The sequence below is a fragment of the Rattus norvegicus genome, chromosome 20, assembly GCF_036323735.1.
Source record: "Rattus norvegicus strain BN/NHsdMcwi chromosome 20, GRCr8, whole genome shotgun sequence".
Taxonomy (NCBI): domain Eukaryota; kingdom Metazoa; phylum Chordata; class Mammalia; order Rodentia; family Muridae; genus Rattus; species Rattus norvegicus.
The window spans coordinates 23,133,070-23,139,882 of NC_086038.1; the positions used below are offsets into that span (position 1 = coordinate 23,133,070).

Consider the following 6,813-nt stretch of genomic DNA (forward strand, 5'->3'; position numbering starts at 1 on the left):
TCATAAAGTTCCCCAAAAGATTGTGTAGCAAGTGCTTCTGTGCAGGATCATAGGAACTGCTGTTGGCTTCCTTGGTTATCAGGCTACAACACAGAACCATCAGAGATTAACTGTCTTAGGTTGGGTGTTATTGTTGTAAAGAGAAACTATGATCACTGAACTCTTATAAAAAACAGCATTTAATTGGGGCTGGCTAACAGTTTCGGAGGGTCAGTCCACTATCACCATGGCAGGAAGCATGGCAGTCTGCAGGCAGACGTGGTTCTGGAAAAGGAGATGAGGATCCTACATCTTAATATTGACGGTATCCAGGAGACTCTCTTTAGCCCTGCAAGAACTTAAACTTAGAACCTTAAAACCCACCCCCATGGGAGCTGGAGAGGTAGCTCAGTGGTTAAAAGCACTGACTGCTCTTCCAGAAGTCCTGAGTTCAAATACCAGCAACCATATGGTGGCTCACAACCATCTGTAGTGAGATCTGATGCCTTCTTTTGGTGTGTTTGAAAACAGCTACACTGTACTTATATAATAAATAAATAAATAAATAAATAAATAAATAAATCTTAAAAAAAAACCCATCCCCACAGTGACGTACTTCCTCCAACAAGGCCACACCTACTCCAACAAGGCCATAGTTCCTAACAGTGTCATTTGCCACACACCAAACATACACTTTCCATACACCAAGCAACTATCACATGACCCAAAGTAAGTGACCTGAAGATGCCAAGTAAGATTTGAGGCAGAGGCTTAGGTGGACTGTACTGCTAAAGTAGATAAGTCACATTAAACTTATTTGCCCAATTTGCAGAGGCCCATGATGCTTTCATCAAGTCTGTGAGAAATTACTTTTTGTGGGGCAACTCAACATTCTAGAGCGGATGTACGACTCAATATGTCTCCAGCTCAGAATTGACAGTGGAAGGCTACAGATCTTAAATTCGCAAATCTAATTGTAATTGGATCCCAGGGCGGCAGAGGTAAAATGGCAGTACTCAACTTCAAAAAGTAAAGTGGGCCACAGTACTGAGCTGTACTGCTATCAAATAAGGCAATAGGAAAGTGTGATTCAAGAATACTTGTGGCTTTGGGGAGTTAATTGTTTCTCCAGAGATTCCTGGTTGTCAATCTGACGACATCCGGAATGGAATTGGCCACATCCCTGAGGGATATTGTTCTTAATTATATCTGGGTCTTTAAGGTGAGAAGATAAACCTTCAATCCAGACCTTCTGAGGTAAGAAGACCGAGCTGTAATCTGGGTCATATATTCTGTTGGCAGCCTGTAAAGGAAGGCTCTCTCTTTACTTGCTTACTCTTGTCCTCTATAGCAAGTGCCTTCCTTACAGTCTACTTCAGGACTCCATCATATACTGAAGGCCACCTAAGACATCCAATCGCATGACGTGAACAACTACTGGATTGTTGGACCTTCTTGTCATAAGCATCCATTGTTGAATTACCTGGACCACAACCTCTGTAAGCCGTTCTACTAAAAATCTCTCTCTCTCTCTCTCTCTCTCTCTCTCTCTCTCTCTCTCTCTCTCTCTCTCTCTATATATATATATATATATATATATATGTATATATATATATATATATATATATGAGAGACACTGAGAGGTTCATTTGAGAACTTCTATACCTCTAGAGAACCCAAACCAATACAAGTATATAGAACAAATATTAAATTAATTCTGAGCACAAAAGTCTTAGATAATATAAGTAAAAGTCTAATCTAAATCAACAAAACAACAGCCAAATAGAGTTACAGCCTTCAACAGTTTTTTCCTCTCCTCTCCTCTCCTCTCCTCTCCTCTCCTCTCCTCTCCTCTCCTCTCCTCTCCTCTCCTCTCCTCTCCTCTCCTCTCCTTTCCTCTCCTCTTCCCTTTTTTTCATTTCAGCAAAGTAAGCCTTTATTTCTATGTCTCTCAAATTAATCTGGCTGAGTTGGTTGCTTGGAAAGGATTAGTCAGAGACCAAATCCCATATTCTCATCTGCTTCCACCCACTTTTCCTAGGCTTCAGCCTTGGCTCGGGTCCCAGACACAACAGGAACAGCAGTTGTGGCAGCAGTCATGGCTACGAAGGGCTTGACCTTTTCAGCAATTGGCAAGGTGTACTCAGTCTCCATAGACAAAGCCAAGACCTTTTGTGTCCATTGATAATCGAGTGTGGAACTGAGGCAGTGGTTGGCTAACCACTCTGCAGACAAACACTAGAAACATTTCGCACACCCTCTGGAAAGCCAGAGCTGAGAGTCTGCTCTGTGATGCCAAACACTCCAGGGTTATAAATGATGCCATTGTCAAACACCTATTAGATGATAAGCCCAAAGGCAAGGGGAGAGATGTTCAGTATCTTCTGCAGTGTGGCTTCACCAGCTCCTACTTTGTCTCTCATTTCAACCAGCTGCCCATCACTCAAAATCTCAATTTCAATTTCACCTGTGGGTATTTTCGTTTTAATGCCTAACGACTGGTCTCAGGCCCAAGACCAGTGTTCCGAGCTGGCAAAGTGACATTACACTGGGGGATTGAACCACCATGGGCTGTGGCAGTAGCCTGTACCTTATTGGCAGGCAGGGTATCCCTAATAATATCACAGTGAGCTCCTCCTTCATGAACAGAAGCCCATGTTCCCCTGCATATGAAGCTATAGTTTCTCCAAGGCTGAATTGTTTTCCAGATGTGCCACCCCCACCCCTGCTATGTCCTTGCACATCATAGTATTCTGCTCATCAGCACCACAGCCTTCCCTCTAAGGGACATGTGGTTCTGTTACATCTGCTTAGAGCCCACACCACATTGTATTCTCCCACAGTAAAGCATTTTGGGTAAGCATCCAAATGTTGCATGATCTTAAGGAAGCAGTTGGACTTCTAGGTTGTCCTGTCTCTGTTAGGCAACATGGGAGTGTCAGGACTTGCCACAGCAGGTTTAAAGCCAATGTCACTCTAATGAGGACACCACGCAAGAGCCAACAGTTTTTATACTGGCCACAATGGAGTCAATTTACAAAGTCAGAACAACGTGAGTGAAAAGTAAGCAGGTTTCATAAGAGGATAACTCCAGAATGCCACAAAAAATATGTTTTTTCTCAGCCTTCTGCAAAGGAAGCTGTGAACTTTCACTAGAGATAATATACACTGGGACAAAGGAAGTACATGGGATAATTTTGACAGCTTCTCAACAGTGATTCTGAGCTCATCTTAACCACAGGAAACTCAGAGTTTCACTGTGGTTTTACCCATCTAAGTAAGAACTGGCAGAAACCAGATGATATTTAATATCGACGCCATTGCATCTGAGAGCACCGTGAGTCCTCAGCTACATTTGATGATTGCTCTTACAAGTTTGACTGGTTAACTAGAGTGGATGAACCCAAAGCGCTCAGAATTCTGTGTCATTCCAGGAGATGTGGGAAGAGTTCTTTTAAATGGGAAAGATGAATGGAAAGCTTAAGTAGTGTTATATCCAAAAAAAGTAAATAAAATGGTGCCTCATATCTGGAGGATATCCGGAGATTCTTCATGATGTTATGAGAGACACAAAAGATGTTGCTGTGGTGACAGTCAATGTATCTCCATTCAGCATGCTCTACATAAGGGGCAGGTTTTCAATTGATGGTGAAATATCCCAAACAAACTGAGTGTAATAGCAGCTACAATAGCAGATTGAGTTGCATTATTTGAGCTCAATACTACAGTCCCTGCTACTGATATAAGTAGCTATTGTGTACTAAACATACCCTTTTCTCTGCATGTGTCTAAATATTTAAGCACATGTAGTTTGCTTTTAATTGGCATAGGCATTGATACACATGCACTCTCCTGCTTCAGGGATATCATTTCCTAGCCTTATGTTACAAGTTCTTCTTTGGCAGTAAACCTGATCACCTTTCCAACAGATACAATGTGTGTCTTTGTTGACACTGGGGTCTTGGCCAGGTCCTTTGCAGTGTGGGCCCTGGGGTTTGCAGAGCTTTTTAGTTACTGCTGGTGCTACTTTGATCAATATCTGACAAGAAGAAACGTGGGAGAAGGACTTGCTCGACTCATAGCTGGAGGGTACAGTTCATCATGGTAGGAAAAGTGGACTGACAGGAGTCCCAAGGAGCTGGGCAAAATGAATATTTAGCTAGAAACAGTGGGAAACAAATGCTGGTACTCACCACACATACCTGTTTCATCCTCTTTCTTATTCAGTCTCTGACGCCAGCCTATGTTTACTATTCCTTCCTCTGTTAAATCTCTCTGACAATATCCCATCCTCACAGAAATGCCCCAATGTAAGCTTCTTTAATAATGCTGTCTACTTAAGTTGTCAACAAAGATAATCATCAGAACAGCTGTGCCTTGTGCCCTCTGCAGGTAACTACTCTCATTTTGATTTGATGTTGGGTCTTCACACATGGAATACTTATTTAATAGACCATGATGCTACCATGTAGCCTGACCTGCCCATCATTAACTCAGTTATGGCCCATGATGGTTCACTTTTGTATACCTGGAGTTCTGCTCCTGTCATTTCTCTTCAAAATGTATCATGAGAACCAAAAGCAGCCATCTTTTGCTTTTCGAGTCTAACTTTTATCTTCTAACTTTTCTTTAAGTTCTCTTTCAGATTTCATGGGTAGGGGGTTACCAGTCTACAGTGAAGATTTCAAAATGCTCAGCTCACATAATTGTGTGAGTATCTTAGCCCCCCAATTTACAAACACATATATATATATATACATACATACATACATATATACATATATAGGCACATATATAATAGTATATAACTATATGCAGATCTTATTTATCTATCTCTTTGAAATGTGTGTGTGTGTGCGTATGTGTGTGTACATATTTTATTGGTTCTATATCTTCAAAGGACCCTAATTTAGTACTGTATGGTTTTATACATCAACTTAATGACTTAATTGCATAAGTTACCTGTTAGAAAATATGCGATGGAGTTTCTGGAGGAATTTTCAGAACAAGACAAAGACTACACATCGAATTATCATTCTTCCCAAGTATATGACAAAATGTCTATCTAATAATGCTGCCTCAGTCACTAATGCCCCAAAATACACCTTTCATTCCTAAGATCAAGAAAACAGTCTCTTCAAGTCCTTAATGTGATTTTTATAAACTGTAAATAAATATGGAAGCTTAAAAGATAATACTTCTCACTGGAATTTTATTTTGATAGATTGTTCCAGAAAGTACAGGATGAGAGAATTTGATTGCCCATTTCTGAAGAGGTGTCTATGTACTTGGTGCTTCTTGCCAAATGGTATCCTAATTGGGCCCAAGAAGGCCCATTTCTCTGCAGGCCTGGAGTCCCTGTGTATGCAAAGGTAGAGATACAACACCATGAGACTTTGTTATTGCGTTGGCAAGACTCCTTTATAGGAGTAGTGGGGAGACACCTGGCTAAGTGAGGTCTGAAGACATATGGCTTTGGCAACCCTGCCACCAAAACATTAAAGAGGATGATACAATTTCCGGAGGAGGAATCTATGGGCTTGCCAAGAAGGCTGGGTATTTGATAAGAATGCCAAGACCAATATCCCTCTTCACGCTTAGAGCTTTGTGCATAGCAATTCTGCACTGGAGGTGGTGTGGTGGAGAAAGATAGATTATTCAAAGCTGTGTCAGTGTTGAGTAGATGATTTTTATTCAAACTAACTTTCTGGTAGTAATTTCCATATATCTCCTAAAACCCCCCAAAAATCAAACAACAATGAAAATCAGAAACCAGAGCGCACAGGAGGTGTGATTGTACCCTGCAAAATACCCCAGCCAGGAAGTCTCTTTCCTCTCTACTGCTGTGTTCAAATTAAATTTGACTAGTTTCAGCTGGATACTTTAAAATCGCCTTTTCTATCTCTTAGTAAAACACAGCAGTACTCAGAGCATCCTCTGCCTCAGAGACCATACTCAACCTGGATCCTAGTGTATTTGTTTGCTTGCAAAGCTATATCAGAACAATTATCTGGGCCAATTTCTTCTTACTGTCTTTAAGCAAGTTTAACCTTACTTACATACTAAAATGTATTTTAAAATTTTTATATGGTTGTTGTTATCACTTGATAGATGTAACCTTCCTAATATTGCATGTGATTGGCTGGTCTATTTGAATAACCTATATAAAATTTCAAGATTGCTCAAAGCAAACCAGGGAAGAAAACTTTTCGATTTTGTGAGGTATTTTTTCCCTCTATAATTTCTTGTGATGTTCCTTTATATTTTTAACGTAGAAAGGCTTGGTTAAATGATTATATTTTGTAGATTACATGTGATTTTGCCATTATATGCAGTCTGTCAAAGAGATAAAGAAATGGTACTTGAATTTTTCCATAGCAACTAACTTTTATCTGCATTTAATGCATTCGTTTCAACCCTAATATGTTTCCTGTTCCATCATATCCAGGCAGCATTGATTTACTTACTTCTCCATTTTATATAGCTTTTAAAGTAATATCAAAAGTTGAGGCTATTGTTATTCTATTCATAATATAAAAAGCATTTCTGCTGTAGCCAGGATTCCTAAGAGGTAGCAAGATGCAGTATGCTTATAGAAATGTCATTTATGGCTGGTGAGATGGCTCTGCTGGTAAAGGTGTTCACAGCCACTGGTGAGCAGAGTTCAATTCTCATATTTATGGGATAGGATGAGAGAACCAACTCTGACTTCATACACACAGTGTGATATGAGGTTGTCAACCTGCATACACACATATACAAAAGCCAATCAAAAATATAAAAATATGACTTTAACTCAATATCTATATTGAGATATTGAGAGTTTTATTTGTT

The 6,813-nt window shown here is 40.0% G+C and overlaps 1 pseudogene; it reads right to left on the reverse strand.

Annotated features, from left to right (window-relative positions):
* Positions 1-1,971: 1,971 nt before the first annotated feature.
* Positions 1,972-4,190, reverse strand: Rplp0-ps2 (ribosomal protein lateral stalk subunit P0, pseudogene 2; annotated as a pseudogene).
* Positions 4,191-6,813: the final 2,623 nt, after the last annotated feature.